Raw genomic sequence first — 22,842 nt, 5'->3', positions numbered from 1 at the left:
AGCAGCCCTACCATAAAACAAAAATGCAGACAGGCCCATTCATTGGCTGGTGAAGAGGTAACAGCATGTTAAATGTAGTGTAAATGCCTAAGATTGTTGGACTGCAAACACAAAAGCAGTAAAGATTGCTGATACTACTGGGTCCTCAAGAGTATATACCCAGGGTTTACTTTCTTTGTTTGTCAGGGTAGGGTCTTGTTTTACCCCAGGCCAACCTGGAATTTACTCTGTAGTCTCAGGCTGTCCTTGAACTCAGAGAGCCTCTTACCTCTGCCTACAGAGTGCTGAGATTCAAGGCATATGTCACCACATCCAGTGTGTACTTTGATAATGACACTGTGCCATTAGCTCATCTGAACAGGTCGATGTATTAACAATATGGAATTATTCCTATTCACTTCTAGTGATTTATTTCTTCTAGATGAAGAAACTATGTAAAACCTTCTAACCACCTCAATTTCCTACTTAGAGGGAAATAAATTGTATTCCTCCCTGCTTTTAGGACAAGGAAAATAGAGTTTAAGTATTGAAAGCCATATCATCTGTTAAAATAATCTTATCTTTGGGAGCAAGGAGGACCCACTGTAGGGGCAGCCAAGCACCTTGTTTTTTCTATCATGTCTAATACAGATGAGCTGTGTAGATTTGGCTAGCTCTAAAACACAGCTCCAGGTGACGGTTTAGTGGGTCTTTCAAATATTTTGTAAGTACTTGTATTTGTACTTAAAAATTTATATGTGTATATATGCAGATGTACATGTTAGTGTGTATGCAGGTACACATGGACATGTGTGTAAGTGGAGGCCAGAGGACAACTTTGGGTGTTGTTCTTCATGAATGCTGTCATTCACCCTTTTTAAGACAGGGCCTCTCATTGGTCTTTAGCTCCCTAAGTAGGCTAGACTGGCTGGGCAGCAAGCCTCAGGGATCTGTCTCCTCCTCTCCAGTGCTGGTATTCTAAGCACATGCCACCATACCTGGCAATTTTTCCATGAATTCTGGGAATTGAGCTCAGATCCTTATGCTTGCATGGCAAGCACTTTACTTAGCTGTCTCTCTATCTCCCCCCACCCCACCTTTTGAGACAGGATATCACCTAGCACAGGTTACCTTCAACTCACTATGTAACCAAGGATGACGTGAACTTCTGATCCTTCTGTATACATCTCCTTAGTGCTGAGGTTAAAGGCACATATGGCCACACCCACTTTGTTCAGTGGATGAATCAAACTCCATGACCTGAGCATGGTAGGCAAGCACTCTACTTACTGAGCTGTATTCTTAGTCCATCTGTTTGCCTTTAAAAAGTCTGGGGATGGATGCTGGAAATTGAACTCAAGGCCTCAGGGATGTTAAGTACATATACTTCATTGGGCCCTTTAACACCAGCCCTTTAAAAGACTGCTGTTAGCAAAAGGAAAATCAAAATATGCAAATTTAATTTCTTAGGAATTAATCAGGACTATGAAATCTTTGTTTTGAGTCCAGTAAAATAATCTTTTGATCAAAATGAAAACTTTTAGGTACCCATATGTATGGATATCTTTATAAAATTAGTTGTGAAGTTTACTGTATGAACATATTACATAATTGTCATATTCGCGTTGGATTATATTCTTATATCCCTTCTCCCTCACCTCCATTTCACCGAGGCTGTTCTCAGTGGGGTTATTTGTATTCACTGTGGGGTCATGAATGCATCAGTCAATCTGTGGTGGGGGGACAATGCCTTAGGATATTCCTCTGTATAGTGGTTTGAATTAGGTGTCCCCCATAAACTCATGTGCTCTGATTGCTAGGTCCCCCACTGGTAGTAATTTGGGACTTGGAGCCTTGCTGGAGGAGGTGTGTTGTTATGGATGTTATAGATAACTTCCTTCCTCTTGCCAGTGTTTAGCACACTTCTGCTGCAGTTGTCTACCTGGTGTTGGCCAGGAGATGATGGCTAGCATCTGCTCATACCATGTTTCCCCCTGCTGTCATGGAGTTTCTCCTTGAGTTTGTAAGCCCCCCACCAAAAAAATCCCTTTCTTTTGGTTGGGTGCTTTGTGCTAGCAATATAAAGGCAACTGCAATACCTTCCCACCCTGTGGCTCTCTTACAATCTTTCTGCTCCCTCTTCTACAATGTTCCATGATACTTGGCTGGTGTGCTATGTCTCCTCTGGTGTTAAGCTTTTTGTATAATATGAATTTCACTTTGATCTGGTTTGAATCTCCTGAGTGTCTATAGCCATCTCCCTGGAGGAGTACCTCAGACTAGCTGTGAGAGCAGCACTCACATTCAAATTACCATTTCCTCTGTAATTTTTCCTGAGCTCTGGCAGATATGATAGAGATAAGCTATCTAGTGCAAGGTACTCTGCTTTCTTGGTGTACTGAAGGATCTTGGTTCTTCCCAGTATTCATTATCATCTATAAAAAGTAGATTTCTAACCAAAAATGAGAGAAGCATGGATCAGAAGATAAACATAGTCATTTAAAAAGTGTTTTGATAGGCATAACCTTTCAGTCAAAGAACAGTGGGACCTTACCTCTAGAGTCTATGACCTTCCTATTCATAGGGTTCTGACATGGTTCTCAGGATTGGGTTTGAACACCCTTTCACAGAGCAGACCTCATATACAATCGGAGAGCAGTTTATTGCCCCCACTGCCTGTGTTCCACTATTGCACAGGTGTTGTACTGATACCTTGAGAAGGATAATTTTTTTTTAAATTTTCATTTATTTATTTGAGAGCGACAGACACAGAGAGAAAGACAGATAGAGGGAGAGAGAGAGAATGGGTGCGCCAGGGCTTCCAGCCTCTGCAAATGAACTCCAGACGCGTGCGCCCCCTTGTGCATCTGGCTAATGTGGGACCTGGGGAACCAAGCCTCGAACTGGGGTCCTTAGGCTTCACAGGCAAGCGCTTAACCGCTAAGCCATCTCTCCAGCCCAAGAAGGATAATTTTTTATACAATCTTTTTTTGCAAGATAGGGTCTCTACATGTAGTTCAGGATGGCATTGAAATTGCAGTGATCTTCTTGTCTAAGCCTCTTGAGTGCTGTGATTACTGGTGGGAACCACTGTGTACTCTCTTCTGCTTTCTCTCTTGCTTTTCTTCCCTTCTTTTTGAATGATGGAATTAATGACAACATATGACCTTGATATTTTTTGTGGGTTTTCTGGTTTTATTTAAGCACAAATAGAAGATGTATATGAGCCATCTATTTATTTTATTCACTGAGCAGCCTGGCGTTGGGTCAGTGACTCTAATAGCCAACTGGGCTGCTCTTTCCACAATGGCCTTGCAGTTCTTCAAAAATGTTGTGATCTATCTCAGCTCAGTAAGATTTGTTGGACATCAGAAGTACTTCCAGCTCCTTGATGTTGTGGACCAGGAACTTCCGGAAGCCACTGGGCAGCATGTGCTTTATTTTCTTGTTGCTCCCATAACTAATGTTGGGCATCAGAATTTGGCCTTTGAATCTTCTCTGCACACTGTTGTCAATATCTCTGTGTTTCTACTAGTTATGCTTAATTTTGACATATTGGTATGACTGGTGCTGGATGAACTTCTTGGCCTTCTTTTTGACAATATTGGGCTTCACCAGAGGACTGAGGGCAGCCATGATGCTGAGCAAAAGATGGCAGCCACCTCCCCAGGCAGCACCAAAGAAGAGCTGAACTTGATTTTTAAAAGTAATTGATTAGATTTAGTTTTTGCTCCAGCAGATGTTTGTTGGGTATATAAGATATAGCAATAAACACTCTGTCATTACCAAGAGTCCTTGCCTTCAAAATACCCAGATTAAAAGATACCTGTGACCAGGTAAAGCTGGTATATTAAGGGTCAGTCAGGTAGGTAGTTCTGAGAGCTACTTCAGGTTCACTCAAGGGGAGGCTGTATGTGCTCAAGGGAAGTGTCTTGACATAAAGAACAGTTGTGTGGCTGGGGCACCTTAGTCAAAAGAATTTGTAAGACACTTCGAAGTAATAGTGATAACATTTCAAAGGAGTTGTACGGTAATAGTTAAGAATCATTTTCATGATAGCCATTTATGGGGTCACAAGACTGGATTCTGTCTGTCCCTCACAACATTATATGCATTAAAGAAACCTCTCACATTAAACGCTATTATTTTGCTACAGTTGACCATATGTGATTGGGGACACCCTATAGAGATTCAAATAAAAAATTGGCTGGAAGTACTCTACCCCATCCCCTGGGAAGGTGTGACATGGGAAACTTATTCCATTTCATCACTGAAGGAGTTCTTAGGGATAGATATGTGGCTACAGCTCATGTTTTCTCTAGTGCCCTCAGAACCTGCATTTACATTTATCTTTCATCTGTTAAAAGATTTTCTTACCATACTATGGCATTTTTGTTCCTTCAGTTCACAAAATACCAACTTGGGTATGGGTTTGGGACTATGGAAAAAGATCATGCCAAAATTTAAAATAAAATATTAAACATAATGTTTAAATTGTAGTGTGTGTGTACTTAGAGATCAAACCCAAAACCTTATGGATGCTAATAAGCACTCTACCAATGAGCTGCATTTCAGAATGATTGCTTCCTTGTGGGTGGTTTTTGTTTGTTTGTCTTTTTTGTTTTGTTTTTTAGTTCATCTTGCCATTGGAACTTTTCCTGGCTTGTCCTGAAATCCTCAGTCTCCACCAGGTTGCTCCAGCAGCCTTCTTCTGTTCTCCTGCACCTTTTCCCCCTGCTCATTGATAACCCACCTTCTATATTTCTTCTTCTTCTTTTTTTTTTTTTTTTTTTTTTTTTTTTTTGAGGTAGGGTCTCATTCTGGCCCAGGCTGACCTGGAATTCACTATGTAGTCTCAGGCTGGCCTTGAACTCATGGCGCTCCTCCTACCTCTGCCTCCCGAGTGCTGGGATTAAAGGCATGCGCCACCATGCCCACTACCTTTCATATTTCTATTATCTTCTGAACATCCATTAGTATTTTGTGCCCCTGTCTCCTTTTCATATTCCTTGGTATATTCTTGCATATTTTACCTCTCATACCAAGATTTCATAACCATGGTACCACATTCATCATGTAAACCCTTTGAACATCCATCCTACCTCTGGGTCATCCCTTAAGCAGATATGCAAAATCAGGCTCATCAGTGAAGTTGGAAATGCTAGAAGCAGCCTGTGTCTCACACTTTTGAGGCATGAAAATTACCTGCAAATACTGGTGTCCCTCTAGATTTTGATTAGGCAAGAGTATGGTAGGGAGTCCCAGAATGTATATTCTTAACAAGACATGCTGGTGCAGTTGGCCCTTGGGTGCACTACAGTCAGGTCTTTAAGGGGGAGAATAGTTTTTCTGTGAGAAGCTGTGCTTCTCCTTACTTAGAGGAACAATGGCTGTAACACAATGCCATTCATATGACAACTAGAACAAAGGGCCCATTGTTCTGGGCCTGGCTGATGCTCTGCTCTGGCTGGCTGTCCAACTATGCTCAGTAGCCCCAAGAAAACACTGGAATCAGAGAAACAAAGAAAGGAGGTCAGGGCCTTGCAAAGTTAAACTACTTGCAGCAATGTGGCCTAGGTAGAATTTGGGACTGGGGGGGGTGAGGGGGGTGGGAGAGATCTGTGGAAACCTCATTAATTTGCTGTTTTATAGCTGTAGACATAGCATTATGGAAACACAAATCTGTTATTCCAATCCATGTATGGCCAAGAAGGAGCTCTTTTCTACTGTTCCACTTATTTATCTCATGGTGGAATTTCATTATTTGTTTTAAAAGTTAAAGATATCTCTGGGGCTGGAGAGATGGCTCAGTGGATAAAGTGCTTGATGTGCAAACATGGGTTTGGATTTGGATTCTCCATACTCACAAAAAAGTCAGACATGCACCTGTATCCCTTCTTGAAGAGGCAGATTCAGGAGAATCCCTGGGGTTCACCGGCTACCTAGTCTAGTGAGGGTTAGCTTCAAATTCAGTGTGAGTTTGTATCTCAAAAAATAAGGTGGTGAGTTATTGAGGAAGACCCTTGACATTGATCTTTAGCCTCTACACACATGTTCACTCATATCAACATACAAATATGTAACCACACACATGCATGTATTCAAATTAAAAAATGATCTTCCAGGCTGGAGAGATGGCTTAGCGGTTAAGCACTTGCCTGTGAAGCCTAAGGACCCTGGTTCGAGGCTCGGTTCCCCAGGTCCCACGTTAGCCAGATGCACAAGGGGGCGCACGCATCTGGAGTTCGTTTGCAGAGGCTGGAAGCCCTGGTGCACCCATTCTCTCTCTCTCCCTCTATCTGTCTTTCTCTCTGTGTGCTCTCAAATAAATAAATAAAAAGAATTAAAAAAAAATGATCTTCCTCTATCCCTGATAGGCAAAGACATACTTCCCAGCCTTTTCCCCCAGATTCATCAAAGACAGATATGTGATCTGAAAACCTGTCTGAGCTAACCTCTATGATTTTGGAGAAAGATATTTTTGTTCTGGGTAGTAATCAATGTATATATGAAGTATTAGTAATTCTCATCCAAACCTGTATTGAATAGCAGTCTTGAAGTTGATATATTTTTGAGTTTAAAACATAGTTTAATCCATTAGAAAATTACTGGGCAGTGATAAGGTTGAGCGAACTTTCTATATGCCATTTAGAGATGATCCCTCACCCCCAATTTTCAAATGGGATTTTGGCCCTGGAGAGAAAGAGTTGCAAACTTCCTGTACAGATATAATCCTGAGCTCAACAATTGGACACATTATTTATGCCAGAAGATTTCAAATTCAAGGTCATAGGCTTTGCAAAGGTCACAGAGTTTCAATTGGGATACTTCTTTTAGGCTGAATACTCCATTTTTTGAAAGTATGCCATTCATTCAGATGGTGCCTCTGGGTATGTTTCAAAGAGACATTCTGTCCCTAGTTCCTGTGCATATTTGGAGATGATTTTTCTTTTTGTTTCCTTTCTTCATTTTTCTTCTTTTCAGTTTGTGCCTAATGTTCTATTTTGTAGACTTGAGGGAATCAGAGTTGAGAAAGCCTCCGTGGGGTGTAATGGGCTCTGGAGAGTCCATTTGTATGGAATGAACAGGCATCTGGAGATCCTGGGACAGTAGGAATACTTTCCTCTCTGAGATAAGAGGTTTCCTGACAGGGATCATTTCCATTAAGTACGGTCCTATGCAGGAGAGGGCAATATATAATTTGTTCACTATCACTTAGAGCTCATAATTAAGTCTGTACTTGTGCCTTGATTATAGACTGTAATGGCACATCCATTAAAGAATAAATAAGTGATGGTGGAGAGGCAAGTGACTTTATGACCATTAACTTTTCTTTTCCCTCTTCACTTGTAGTTTGTTTATTTGACTAAATGGATATTTGCTTTGACAATGCTAACGGTGCCTTTGATGAGGTGAAGAAGAAGGGGACTTCATGGGTGGTGGAAGGATTGTGTTAAACATTAACCTGATTAATTAATTTCCAATTCCTTGTCATTAGGCCTGCTATTTTGGCTGTATTTGTGAAGTGGAGAGGCCTGCTCCTGTTTACTGAGAGGGAAGAGTACCATGCTATGTGGAGGTACAGGATTAATTGAAGAAAAAAAAATTAGGAATGTATGTTGTGGTGGTTTGATTCAGGTGTCCCCCATAAACTTCTCTGTTCTGAATGCTAGGTTCCCAGCTGATGGAGATTTGGGAATTAACACTTCCTGGAGGCAGTGTATTGTTGGGGTGGGCTTATAGGTATTATAGCCAGCATCCCCTTGTCAGTGTTTGGCAAATTCTCCTATTGCTATTTTCCATCTTATGTTGGCAAGGGGGTGCTGTTCACCCTCTGCTCATGCTATCATTTTCCCTTGCCATCACAGAGCTTCCCCTTGAGTCTGTAAGCCAAAATAAACCTTTTCTCCCAAAAGCTGCTCTTAGTGATTTCTGGCAGCCGTGCAAACCTGACTGCAATATATGTGTTATCTGTTTTTTTTTTTTGTTGTTGTTCTTGGCTGATGTAGCACATTTTATTCTGTGTGCTTCCTTAGGCATAGAATGCTTCCTGGGATTTTATTTTATTTTATTTTATCTTTGAGGTAGGGTCTCACTCTAGCTCAGGCTGACCTGGAATTCACTCTTTATTCTCAGGGTGGCCTTGAACTTACAGCGATTCTCCTACCTCTGCCTCCTGAGTACTGGAATTAAAGGCGTACGCCACCATGCCCTGCTTTTTTTTTTTTTTTTTTTTTTTTTGAGTCAGGATCTCACTGTAGCCCAGGATGACTTAAAACTCACTTTGTGGCCCAGGTTGGCCTTGGACCCATAATACTCCTATCTCAACCTCCCAAATGTTGGGATTACAGATGGGAACCACCACACCTGGCTTTGGGACTTGGCTTTTGATCAGAATGAAAGTTCTGTCTGCAAAGGGCCTTTAAAATGCCAACATGTTGTCTTCAATTAGATGCTGATTGCATGGGTGTGCTCAGCTTGTGAAAAGTCATTGAGCAGTTCAGGTTTGATTTGCACCTTTCTGTATTTCTATACTTTTATAAAAAGTTCCAGGCCAGGCGTGGTGGCACATGCCTTTAATCCCATCACTCAGGAGGCAGAGGTAGGAGGATTGCCATGAGTTCAAGGCCACCCTGAGACTCCATAGTGAATTCCAGGTCAGCCTGGGCTAGAGTGAGACCCTACCTCGAAAAACCAAAAAAAGAAAAGAAAAGAAAAAAAAATTCAAAAAGTAAAGCCCCATATTTAGTGTAGAACTAAAACCCTAGCAGAGATGGGAAATGGTTAATAAAGACTGAGAACTCTAATTGTCACATAATTTGGATCTTGCTGGGGTTCATCCTTTTGCAGATGGAGGAGTACCATCATAGGCAATTACCATGCTATTCTCAGCAACAAATCCATTGCCTGAGAGGTAGCCAGTATCAGCATAATCTCTTCTTTAGCATCTAAAGCAAAAATTGTCTTCAGTGTTGGCCAAGCAGCAGATTCATTCTCACTCTGCTCTCCTCTCATTCATAGTAATCAGCCAGGAAGATGCAGGAGAGGCTTTTGATGACAGCTGTCCTACATTCCAATATTAGAGCTTTTCAGTTTCCCACCATTTTTCACATTGGCATGCAGCTATGTGAGGTGTTCTTTCTCTCTTCTCCCTTGTTTGTCCCACCATGAACTTTAGGAGCAGGAACCTGCTGAGGCAGGTAGAGAGCTGAGAAGCCAGTCAAATGATGCTTCTGCCTCGTACCACAGCGTGTGTTCTTTTCCTGCCAGCTGTCAGCGTGTGCCTGTGCAGGTTATGCCGCAGTGGGTCACTGTACTTACAGAACACCTCCGTTTGAATTTCTAACATGGAGCTGATGAATTCAGGTAGAAAAAAAATAGGAGCAGTGTATTTTTCCAAAAGAGAATTTGGGGGCCTTGGCTTTTAAATGCATATCACATCCATGAGAGGTCTGAGTAGCCAGTCTGTATACTTCATTTTGAACCATGGAGTTAAAGGTTAAATATTGATTTACACAAACACATATGATTATAATTACAGATGAAAAGACACAATTTTAATGATTTTGATCTACTTTTTTCCCTATCAAAAGAAATGTTATTATAACCTTGGGAAAACTATTGAAACTCTTTAGGTCTCTTTTCATTATCCATGAAATGATAATGGTATGTAATCCAGGGTGTTGCATGAGGATACTGGCAAACACATGTAAGCTCCAATGATGACTGTTCATCATGATTTACTAGCAGATGATGTTAAAATGAGGAAGAGTCATGAACTTATAAGGATTTAGTTCTGCTTATGTTTGTTATGATGAATCATTCAAAGGCTTAAGATCCTGCTAATTTGAAAATGTAGAATGTGTAGTGTCTGATATAGAATGCAAACTCCAAGAAATTTTAAATATTATGGAATACAAATGTACACACAAGTACACATATTTTTTTAAAAATATATATTTTATGTATTTATTTGAGAGAGAGAGAGAGAGAGAGAGAGAGGAAGACACAGAGAGAGGGAGTATAGGCATACTAGGGCTTTCTGCCACTGCAAACAGACCCTAGACACATCCACCACTTTGTGCATCTGGCTCGTGGGTACTGGAAAATTAAACTTAGGCCATCAGGCTTTACAAGCAAGTGCCTTAATCACTGAGTACTGTACTCTGAAGTCCAAGTACATATTTTTTTTCTTTTTTTGTTTATTTTTATTTATTTATTTGAGAGCAACAGAGAGGTTGATTGTCTTCCTTAGTTGCTCTTCACCTTATTTTTCAAGACAGGGTCTTCTCATAGATCTCAGAGCTCATCCATTTTTCTAGACAAATGTAGTAATTATTTTACTTGTTGCTGTGATCAAATATTTGACAATAAACTGTTCAAGGAAGGAAAGGGTTTACTTTGGCTTACAGTTTGAGGAAATACTTTCCATCATGACAGGGAAGGAATGACATCAGGAAGAGGAGGTCAGATAGTCATACCACATTTATTGTCAGGAAGCAGAGACTGAACAAGAAGTGGGATGAGGCCATAAAACCTCAAGGCCCAGTCCCAGTGACCCATCAAATCTCCACCTCCTAAAGATTACACACAAACATTCCAAATAGCCCCACCATTTTACCCACAGAGCCAGCTCTCTAGCCCTTCAATAAATTTTTATTTAATCATTATTACCTTGCACATGATCAAATATGCTATAGACAAGGTAATAACTAAGATAACGTCAGTATCCTCTAAATTTGCATTCTAATCTGCATTGCAAGCACTTCTTGTTATATCCAGTGGACAAATGTAGTTGAAAACCTGAGGTTTGTATGTGCTATTGTTACTAGTATGCAGTTTAGAACTAAACTCCCTGGATTTGAATCCTGGCCCACCTCATTTATTAGATATTTGTCCTTAGGTTAGTTACTCAGTACTTTAGTTTATTATCAGTTAGGTAGGAATAACCATAGTACCTCCCTTGTAGAGTTGTCATTAGGATTGAATGAGATAAGTGAACAGTATTGTCATAAAGCAAATGCTTAGTAACTTTTACTTATGTGTTTGTTTGGATCTGATTTATCTCTACCCCAGGATTTGTCTGGCTTAGTTCTGTTTTTAATTCAGTACACATATTCCATAAGCCTTATATAAGAATCACAAGTTTAAGCTCTTTCTTTAAAAATTATTTAGATTTCTGGTTAAGATGGCAGTGTAGGTACCACAACAAAGCAGCCGAGGGGGGGATAAGTAAAAAAAACAAAAAACAAAAAACAAACAAACAAAAAAAAAACAGAAAAATACACACTTTTACTAAAAAGTGAGGTATATAGGAAATTGAAACAGCAGCGGAGAAGTAGGAGAGATCCAGAGCATTCAGAGCCAACACAGGCCAGCAGAAGCTGCTCCAGTGGGGTGGGACTATGCGCAAGACTGTGGCTGGCTTGGCTTGAGCCACAGGAAAAGCCAGGTGAGGGGATTTTCCACTCACACCAGAGCTCTCTGCAAACTCAAGAAACATGAAGGGAGAACAGCAGGGAACAACGGAGGAGCAGATCACAAGGTAGAAGAACACGTGGAACAGTGGGCAAACTGAGAAGCATCAGATCTTCCCTCTCCCCCACTGCCAGTGCCCAGCCCTCAGGAACAGCGTAGTGGTCCAGGGACCTGGCCATGCCTACCTGAACTGACAGAGCACCAAAGAGGGACCCAATCAAGAGTGCAGCTGAGACTAAAATCATCTCAAAAGGTAACTGGGATTACACCAGGTCAGTACCTGCCTAATAAACCTGGTATATATGCCTAAACCAGAAGTGTTAATTGCACCTTCCATATCAGGATAAATTATATGTTAAATCGGATGGATGGTCAAATTTGCCATTCTTAAATAGTTTGTATTTTGGGCTTGTTATTTGTTGCTTCTTGAATTATAGTGGCTTTGTTTTTCTTCTGTTATATATTAGGGAAGGGTCTCACCTGGTCACAAGCTGACTTGGAACCCTCTACAGACCAGAAATCTTAACTGCCTTGTTGTCAGGATTAAGGGAGTGGGTGAGGCACCACACAGCCTAAGGGACAGACAGAGGATCTGGTTGTCATAATACCTACTCTTGGATAAATACTCTGTACTGTTTTTCATTGACAGTGTACATTGTTTAGTTAAATTTTAGAATCTCCTGTATTTTGTTCCTCTTAGCCAACTTGAATACTCTCATAGCAGGCACACCCAACACCTAGAGTCACTTTTGTAGATACTCTGAGAGTCTTCAGAGCCACACCTAATGCCTTAAGCTCCTACTGTGAAGATATATAACATCAGATTGATTGATACATCTCATAATACCCAGCTAACTGGAAAATCCAATCATTAAATAATCCAAGATGCAAAAATATATACATTATAACATGAGAAACACCAAAAATCAAGACAATATAAATCCACCAAAAAGTATTAATGCATCAGAAATGACCTCCAGTGAGAATGAGTTAGAGGAAATGCCTGAGAAAGATTTCAAAAGAATGATTATAAAATGTTCAAAGAAGAAATCAAAGGAAGCAAAGAAGACACAGGATGTCAATTTAATGAAATAAAGAGGTCAATACTAGACATAAATAAGGAAATAGAAATAATAAAGAAAAACCAGTTAGAATTACTAGCAATAAAGAACACAGTTAATGAAATAAAAAAAATCTGTAGAAAATCTCACCAGTAGAATGGATGAAGGAGAGGACAAGATATCTAATATCTAATCTGGAAGACCAGGTGGCAGATCTAATACAGTCCAACAAAGAGAAAGAAAAACTTATAGAAAAGTATGAGTGGAAATTTCAAGATATTCAGGACACTATGAAAAGAACAAATATAAGAATTCAGGGCATAGTAGGAGAAGAATTTCACTCCAGAGGCATAGTTGGCATCTCCAACAAAATCATAGAAGAAAACATCCCCCAAATTGTGAAAGAGGTGCCAATGCAGATACAGGAATCCTTTAGAACACCAGCCACACAAAATATGGAAAGAACCTCTCCTCGCCATATTATAATCAAACTACCAAACAAACAAACCAAAGAAAAGATATTGAAAGCAGTCAGAGAAAAAAATCAAGTTACCTACAAAGGCAAGCCTATAAGTATTACAGCAAATTACTCAACACAAACTTTAAAAGCCAGAAGGGTGTGGAGTGATGTAGTCTAAGTTCTGAAAGATAACAACTGTCAGCCAAGGTTACTTTATCCTACAAAGCTATCCATTCAAATAGACAGAGAAATAAGGACATTGCATGACAAAAGCAGGCTAAAAGACTATTTGAAGACAAAATCAGCTCTACAGAAAATACTTGAAAGAATCCTCTATGCTGAAGAAAAAGAAAAGCACACACATAAGGAACCAGAAAAAAACAAACAAATACTAGTTAACACAAGAGAGCAAAGGTAAAGCTGGAAGAACTACAAAAAATATTGGCAAAAATGAATACACACCTTTCAATAATATCTCTCTTTTTTTTTTTTTTTTTTCTTTTTCAAGGTAGGGTCTCACTCTAGCCCAGGCTGACCTGGAATTCACTATGGAGTCTCAGGGTGGCCTCGAACTCATGGCGATCCTCCTACCTCTGCCTCCCAAGTGCTGGGATTAAAGGCGTGCACCACCACGCCCGGCAATAATATCTCTTAATATCAATGGCCTCAATGCCCCAACCAAAAGACGTAGGTTTTCAGACTGGGTTAGAAAGCAGGATCCTTCAATTTGTTGCCTCCAAGAAACCCACCTTTCTATAAAGGATGGACACTATCTTAGGGTGAAAGGTTGGAAAACAGTGTTTCAAGCAAATGGACCTAGAAAACAATCAGGGGTTGCTATCCTAATATCTGATAGGATAGACTTCAGACCAACATTAGTGAGGAAATAAAGAAGGTCATTTTATACTGAATAAAGGAACACTTCAGCAGAAGGACATTACAATCCTAAATATATATGCACCTAACATGGGGTCCTCCAAATTCATCAAACAAACACTATTAGAACTAAGGTCACAGACAACACCAACCACAGTGGTAATGGATGACTTCAACACACCACTCTCATCAATTGACAGGTCATCCTGGGAAAAAATAAACAAAGAGGCATCTGGACTAAATGAGGTCATAGAAGGAATGGACTTAATAGATAGATACAGGACATTTCATCTAAATGCTACAGAATATATATTCTTTTCAGCAGTACATGAAACATTCTGTAAAATAGACCATATGTTAGGACACAAAGCAAATCTTAACAAATACAGGAAAATTGAAATAATTCCTTGCATTTTATCTGACCACAATGGAATCAAACTACAAATCAATAGCAAGAAAGGCTATAGAACATACACAAAATCATGGAAATTAAACAACACATTACTAAATGATGAAGGGGTCAATGAAGAAATCAAAAGGGAAATCAAAAAAGTTATAGAGTCAAACTATAGTGAGAACACAACATACCAAAATCTCTGGGACACAATGAAGGCAGTCCTAAGAGGTAAATTTATAGCTTTAAGTGCCTATATTAAGAAATTAGAAAGGTTGCAAGTAAATGACCTAATGTTTCACCTTAAAGCCTTGGAAAAGAACAGGCAAACTCAAAATCAGCAGATGGAAAGAAATAATAAAGATTAGGGCAGAAATTAATGAAATAGAAACTAAAAAAACAATCCAAAGAATCAATGCAGCAAAGAGTTGGTTCTTTGAAAGGATAAACAAGATTGATAAACCCTTAGCAACTCTGACCAAAAGAAAGAGAGAAGAGACACAAATTAATAAAAGTAGAGATGAAAAAGGTAACATCACAACAGATGCCAGAGAAATTTAAAAAATCATAAGGACATATTATAAAAGCATATACTCCACAAAGTATGAAAATATGAAAGAAATGGATGATTTCTATGACCTACCTAAATTAAATCAAGATGAGATTAATCACTTAAATAGACCTATAGCAAGCATGGAGATCCAAACAGTTATCAAAAATCTCCCAACTAAAAAAAGCCCAGGCCCAGATGGATTCACTGCTGAATTATACCAGACCTTCAAGAAAGAGCTAACACCATTGTTTCTTAAGCTTTGCCATAAAATAGAAAAAGAAGGAATTCTACCCAACTCCTTCTATGAAGCCAGAATCACCCTGATACCAAAACCAGGCAAAGATAGAACAAGAAAAGAAAATTACAGACCAATCTCCCTAATGAACACAGATGCAAAAATTCTCAACAAAACATTGGCAAACAGAATACAAGAATATATCAGAAAGATCATTCACCCTGACCAAGTAGGCTTTATCCCAGAAATGCAGGAACGTTTCAATATACATAAATCAATAAATGTAATACATTATATAAATAGATTGAAGGAGAAAAATCACATGATCATCTCATTAGACACACAGAAAACATTTTACAAAATCCAACATCCCTTTATGATAAAAGTTCTACAGAGACTAGGAATAGAAGAACATATCTCAAATATAATAAAGGCTATTTATGACAAGCCTACAGCCAACATATTACTAAATGGGGAAAAACTGGAAGCTTTTCCACTAAAATCAGGAAGAAGACAAGGATGTCCACTGTCCCTACTTTTATTTAATGTAGTTTTAGAAGTCTTAGCCATAGCAATAAGGCAAGAGACACACATAAAAGGATACAAATTGGAAAGAAAGAGATCAAGTTATCATTATTTGCAGATGACATGATTCTATATATAAAGGACCCTAAAGACTCTACTAGCAAACTGTTAGAGCTGATAAAAACCTATAGCCATGTAGCAGGATACAAAATAAATACACAGAAATCAGTAGCCTTCATATATGCTAACAACAAACACACAGAAGATGAAATCAGAGAATCACTCCCATTCACAAATGCATCAAAGAAAATAAATTACCTTGGAATAAACCTAACCAAGGAAGTAAAGAATCTCTACAATGAGAACTTTAAAACTCTCAAGTGAGAAATTGCAGAAGAGACTAGGAAGTGGAAAAACATCCCTTGTTCCTGGATTGGAAGAATCAATATTGTGGAAATGGCAATCTTACCAAAAGCAATCTACATATTTAATGCAATCCCCATCAAAATTCCAAAGGCATTCTTCATGGAAATAGAAAAAGCAATCCAAAAATTCATTTGGAATCACAAAAAACCTCAAATATCTAAAATAATACTGAGCAACAAAAGTAAGGCAGAAGGGATCACCATACCTGATTTTAACCTATACTACAGAGCCATACTAACAAAAACAGCATGGTACTGGCACAAAAGCAGACATGTAGATCAATGGAACAGAATAGAGGACCCAGATGTGAGTCCAGGTAGCTATACCCACCTGATATTCGATAAAAATGCCAAAAATACTCAGGGAGAAAAAGACAGCCTCTTCAGCAAATGGGTTTGGGAAAACTGGGCATGTATCTGTAGAAGGATGAAAATACATTCTTCTCTCTCTCCATACACAAGAATTAAGTCCAAATGGATTAAAGACCTTAACATCAGACCTGAAACTCTGAAACTGCTAGAGGAAAAAGTAGGGGAATTTTACCAGACCTTCAATAAAAGTAGAGATGAAAAAGGTAACATCACAACAGATGCCAGAAAAATTTTAAAAATCATTGATCTTGGCAAAGATTTTCTGAATACAACCCCAATTGCTCAGGCAATAAAACCACAGATTAACCACTGGGACCTCATGAAATTACAAAGATTTTGCACTGCAAAGGACACTGTGAATAAAGCAAAGAGGCAACCTACAGAATGGGAAAAAATCTTTGCCAGCTATATATCTGATAGAGGATTAATATCTAGGATATACAAAGAACTCAAAGAGTTAAATAATAAGAAATCAAACAAGCCAATCAAAAAATGGGCTATGGAGCTAAATAGAGAGTTCTCAAAGGAAGAAATATGGATGGCGTATAAGCATCTAAAAAAATGTTCTACGTCTTTAGTCATCAGAGAAATGCAGATTAAAACTACATTGAGATTCCATCTCACTCCTGTCAGATTGGCTACCATCATGAAAACAAATGATCATAAATGCTGGCAGGGATGTGGAAAAAGAGGAACCCTTCTACATTGTTGGTGGGAATGCAATCTGGTCCAGCCATTGTGGAAATCAGTGTGGAGGTTCCTAAAACAGCTAAAGATTGATCTACCATATGACCCAGCTATAGCATTCCTAGGCATATATCCTAAGGACTCATCTCATTTCCTTAGAAGTAATGTGCTCAACCATGTTTATTGCTGCTCAATTTATAATAGCTGGGAAATGGAACCAGCCTAAATGCCCCTCAATTGATGAGTGGATAATGAAGATATGGCATATTTATACAATGGAGTTCTATTCAGTGGTAAAGAAAAATGAAGTTATGATATTTGCAGAAAAATGGATGGATGTGGAAAGGATTATACTAAGTGAGATAACCCAGGCCCAGAAAGCCAAGTGCCGCATGTTCTCTCTCATATGTGGATCTTAGTTACAGATAATTGGGCTTCCGTGTGAGAAGAAAAAAAACTCAGTAGCAGAGGCCAGTAAGCTAAAAAAGAGATACAAAGGGAAGAGAAAAGAAAGGAGGAGGGTACGTAATAGGTTGGTATTGTATATATGTAAGTAGAAGAATAGATTAATGGGGGTGAAAAGGCCCAAAGTAAGGTCAGGGGCGGAGACTGAGTAAAGGAAAGGTGGATGAACTTAAAAATGAACAATGAAACACTAGAAATGAAACATTGCTGTAATGGGAAAGTATTAATGTCCACTAGATGCTCTGCTATTAGTATTGAAATGAAGCCTGCTTCTATATACTCAATGTTTTTCCACCAAAGATCATTTTTAAGAAGATCACTTTTGGGCTGGAGATATGGCTTAGCGGTTAAGTGCTTGCCTGTGAAGCCTAAGGACCCCGGTTCGAGGCTCAGTTCCCCAGGTCCCACGTTAGCCAGATGCACAAGGGGGCGCACACGTCTGGAGTTCGTTTACAGAGGCTGGAAGCCCTGGCGTGCCCATTCTCTCTCTCTCTCCTTCTATCTGTCTTTCTCTCTGTGTCTGTCACTCTCAAATAAATAAATAAATAAAAATTTAAAACAAAAAGATCACTTTTACACCATCTAACCTTTGAAGCTTCTGGTTTCACACTTGGCTCATATATACCTCCTGATATAACTGAACATTGCATTTTAAAGATGAAATACTTTGATGTGAGAATGGTAATGCCATGAACTAGATAACTAAATTGTTAACATGATATTTTCCACTTTGAAGTACAAAATTGAAAATAAATGAATATATATGTATATATACACTTATATAATATATATACTTTTTATTTCATTTTGAACATTTCTTAGGTATAAAGTCAAATATATCTACAATTAATAGGATTATAGTAAGAAAGTTGATTTTTTACAGTTCTAATAAATCCTTTTCTTCCTCAATAGCATACACTCCTATCCAGCTGATAACTTAATGCATTGGTTTTGTACATGTGACCAATTAACTAACTTGGTTGCAGCACTTTGAAATCTGTCACTGAAGTTAATTTGGCATAAATGTTATCATATGAGTGCATAAATTATTATGTCAAAGCTGGTGAGATCATTCAGTCAATTATGTGCTTCCCTACAAAGCATGTGATCCTAACTTTGTCTCTGGAACTCATATTAAAATGTGTGTGTTGGTTCATATTTGTAAGTCTAGAGACAGAATAATCCATGGGTCCGAATGGTTAGCCAATGTAACCTAATTGTTGAGCTCTAGGTCAATGAGAGATCCTTTCTCAATAAAGGCAGATAGCATCAGATAAATGACTTAAAAATTATTTATTTATGTGTGTGGAGGCATGCTAGGGTCTCTTGCCACTACAAACAAATGTCATATGCTTGTGCTGCTTTTCACATTTGACTGCATATGGGTACTGGGGAATCGAACCTGGACTGGCAGCCTTTGTAAGCAAATACCTTTAACCACTGAGCAATCTCCTAGTCCCTAAACTCCCTTTAAAATTCCCTTACAATGCTGATTATGAATGTGTTGAATTCGTTAGAATATTAAATTTGCCTTTATAGTTCAGGTATATAGTGTGGTCTCTCTTTTAAAGAAACTGTAGTCTTGATCTTGGTTTGGAAAAATTAGTCTCAGACAATGCTTCTTTTATACTCCAAGTTGAGAAGCCTTGTGTAACATCCAGCTGGAAGACATGCCCTGCAGTCCTGGGACTCTGACAATCAGGAATGTTGCCCATGCCTCAGACCCTAGCACGTCTAACCTCCCTCTGGAGACGGTCACAATTTGACTTTAACGTCTTTGTGTTCCCCTGTCATAAGTACTACAGGCTATCCAAGCCCTCTGTTCCTCTGCCCTGCCCATAAATGCGAAGGAATAGCGAGCCACCTGATAATGGAGCCCTAGAGTTTGTGGGAAGCCTGTACATCAACTCTGAAGCCTTCTTCTCTCTGGCTTATTAACTTAGGAATGTAGGTTCTTTGATCACAGAAGATCTATCTTATGTTTCTTATCTCTAAGTAGTGAAGTGAAGCCCTATGTATCCCTGATCCATTGCCAAATTTATATGTAAAACCCTAACTCCCACTGTGAATATTTTTGGAGATAAGACTTATAATAAGTTGATATAAAGGTTAAATGGAGTCATAGGGTGGGGCAAATTTTATTTTTTTATTTTTTTAATTTTTTTATTTTTTGGTTTTTCGAGGTAGGGTCTCACTCTGGTCCAGGCTGACCTGGAATTAACTCTGTAGTCTCAGGGTGGCCTTGAACTCACGGTGATCCTCCTACCTCTGCCTCCCGAGTGCTGGGATTAAAGGCGTGCGCCACCACGCCCGGCTGGGGTAAATTTTAACAGGGTTGGTGCTTTGTTAAGAGTAAGCCAGGTGCGGTGGCATATGCCTTTAATCCTAGAATTTGGGAGGCAGAGATAGGAGGATCCCTGTGAGTTCGAGGCCACCCTGAGACTAGATAGTGAATTCCAGGTCAGCCTGGGCTAGAGTGAAACCTTACCTGGCTGGCTGCACCTTGACCTTGAAGTCCAGACCCAAAACAATGACCTATTTTTTTGTTGTTGTTTAAGCTCCTCAGTTTATGGTATTTCACTGTAGCAACCCTAGCAGAGCAACATAAATGAATCAGAACATTTAACAAAAAATTATTTTGTGGCTCTTGCTAATGTCAAGGTTATTCAGAACCATGGAGACATATGAGTTACATGAAAAACTGAGCTAGCCATCGTGCTAATACTCATTTAAGTGGGTAACCTTAACTTGTTCCCTACTACACATCAGTGATGTGAAAGTTCTATCATTTCCTGATTAAAACTTCCTAACCCATCTTTTCCCTAGAATTAAGAGTGTCATAATCAAAAGCTAGTGAAAACTATTTTCAGGAGGACAGCAGAGAAGGGAACAGTCTGGGAGGTGTTGCCATCAGACTTTTAGTTTTCGAACAACTGCTTTATAGCTATTCTTTCATGGGATGAGGTCCACGTGCATTTATCAATGAGGAGACCCTGAGTGGGGAGAAACAGAGGGTCAGACAGTACTTACCTGACCAGGAGAGGGGAGGTGGCTCTTCTCATAGAGAAGGCATCATCCTGCCAGGAAGTTTTCTGACACACCTCACCCAGTGGATGATGCAGGTGCTAGGAGTTCTTTGGTGAAACTGAGCTCGATGGTTTTCTTTAATTTTGGGAGGACCAACCTGCAGCAAAGGCACTGGTCTTCTGCCATTAAGAAATAAACAACAGCGGGCATGGTGGCACATGACTTTAATTCCAGCACTTGGGAGGCAGAGGTAGGAGGATCACTGAGAGTTTGAGGGCACCCTGAGACTATGTAGTGAGTTCCAGGTCAGCCTGGACTAGTGCAAGACCCTACCTTGAAAAAAAAAATACAGGAAAAAATAAACAACAAAACCAAAAAAACAAAGCTTGTGATGTGGAGCTCTGCCAAGCTAGGGTTGGGGACAAAAAGGTCCAGGCTGTATGTAAATGATGCTCTGTACTTTTGTTTGTGCTGTCCTGGGGGCTGTTTCAAGGGGCCTCCCCATAGCCCAGCACTGTGGTGCAGTTTAAAATTTATGATAACAGTCATCCTATCAGCTAACCCTCTGAACCAGCTGTCCCCACCTAGAACTTTTGTTGAGTTGAGGCTATTTGACTATCATGAAGTCCATAATAGAGACCTTCTAAAAGTGATCACCCATACTAGCTTTTAGCATTTCAAGCGTGAGTGTATGTGTATCCCTCTCCTTAAACATGTTTCTGGATTTTTCAGATGTAACAGGTGGAAGTTGGACACTCTGTAGACAAGGAGGAGGATTTCTAAAAGCTTTACTTAAGAAATGGACTGTCTCACTGGAGAATGTGGAAAAACATTTTTCATTTCATGACTGGATTGTGCTATTTGTGAAAATGAGGCTGCATGAACAGGGTGATGGTGGTGTGTGAGTCCATTCACTGGCCTTAAGGGAAGCTGCAGCTTTTTATGGGCTAGTGGCTTGACCATGCTGTTTCTGTTTCCTGTGGTCACTGAGTCACACAACTGAGCTAACTGCAGACTAAATTCAAACCTTATTTCTGCCCTGCATATACTTTCTTCAACTGAGCTAACTGCAGACTAAATTCAAACCTTATTTCTGCCCTGCATATACTTTCTTCCACTTTACCATGAAAGACCTTAGGAAAATGTGTACAAATAAATCATGTTCTCTCTCTCTTTGTGTGTGTGTGTGTGTGTGTGTGTGTGTGTGTGTGTGTATGTGAGTGCACTTGTGTGTACATGTGTATAGAGGCTAGAAGTCAATGTGAGTGTCCTTCTAAATTGCTCTCCACCTCTTATTCTTTGAGACAGGGTCTCTCACTGAATTTAGAGCTCAACTATTTGGCTAGATTAACTAGCCAGCAATCCCCAGGGAGCCCCTGTCTTTACCTCCTCAGTCCTGCCTGGAATTACAAGAGATGCCACCATGCCTGGATATTACACAAGGTCCTGGAGTTTTACACTTAGATTCTTATGATTGTGGCAAATACTTTACCCACCAAGCCATTTCCATGCCCCCCACCGCCTTTTTTTGAGGTAGGGTTCCACTCTAGCCCAGGCTGACCTGGAATTCACTACGTAGTCTCAGGTGGCCTTGAACTCATGGTGATCCTCATACCTCTGCCTCCCGAGTGCTGGGATAAAGGCGTGTGCCACCACGCCTGGCTTTGTGGCCCCATTTTTTAAAATGGCTTCAAAAACTTCAAAAAGCTTGATATCTGCTTCTGTTTTCCAATACGGCCTGCAATGCAAGTCAGATGATGGCACAGAGCCTCAGTTCCAGGATGCAGTGTGCAAACCCAAAGCCAATCCCTGTGAGTAAAAGAGCCCAGGGCCTAATCCATGCCACATGCTGTGACCTGAGCAGACCCACAGGAGAACAGAAGCCTTGCTGTCTCCTCGTGGAGCAGTTGCTCTGAATCCCTGGTACAGCTGTGCCTTGCTTTGTTGGAAAGTGCAGGGTGACTTATCTTTTAAGCTCTTTTCTCCCTATAGGTATTATAAATAACAACTGGTCTGTGGGAGTACCTGCCAGACGCTCTTGGGATGGGCATTCTAGACACAAAAAGCCCTGCTTTGTGTAGTCTTAACTTTGTTAGTAATCACTGGTGAGGAAAACATGAAACTTGAGTTTATAGCCAGTATTCTCACCCAGAATATCCAAACTAAAGAGCTAACTAAAAGAGAACAAGTTTCTTTAAGATCTCAAATTCCATAGTACTTTCTGGAAGAAGTAAGGAGGACAACAGGCCTGGGTTCCTAAGACCTTCCAAGTCTAACAATGAAGCCAAAGTTAGAATCAGGCAGT

General features: G+C 39.7%; 1 protein-coding gene and 1 pseudogene across 1 annotated transcript in view; one reads left to right on the top strand and one right to left on the bottom strand.

Annotated features, from left to right (window-relative positions):
* Megf10 (multiple EGF like domains 10) overlaps positions 1 to 22,842 on the top strand; it is a 215,192-nt gene that overhangs the window by 5,436 nt on the left and 186,914 nt on the right. The gene's annotated exons all lie outside the window — the stretch shown is intronic.
* On the bottom strand, positions 3,211 to 3,615 carry LOC101599126 (annotated as a pseudogene).

Source organism: Jaculus jaculus, chromosome 12 (assembly GCF_020740685.1).
Source record: "Jaculus jaculus isolate mJacJac1 chromosome 12, mJacJac1.mat.Y.cur, whole genome shotgun sequence".
In the NCBI taxonomy this organism is placed as follows: Eukaryota; Metazoa; Chordata; class Mammalia; order Rodentia; family Dipodidae; genus Jaculus; species Jaculus jaculus.
Note: the sequence above shows the minus strand (reverse complement) of the source record. Positions and strands in the feature narration are given on the sequence as shown.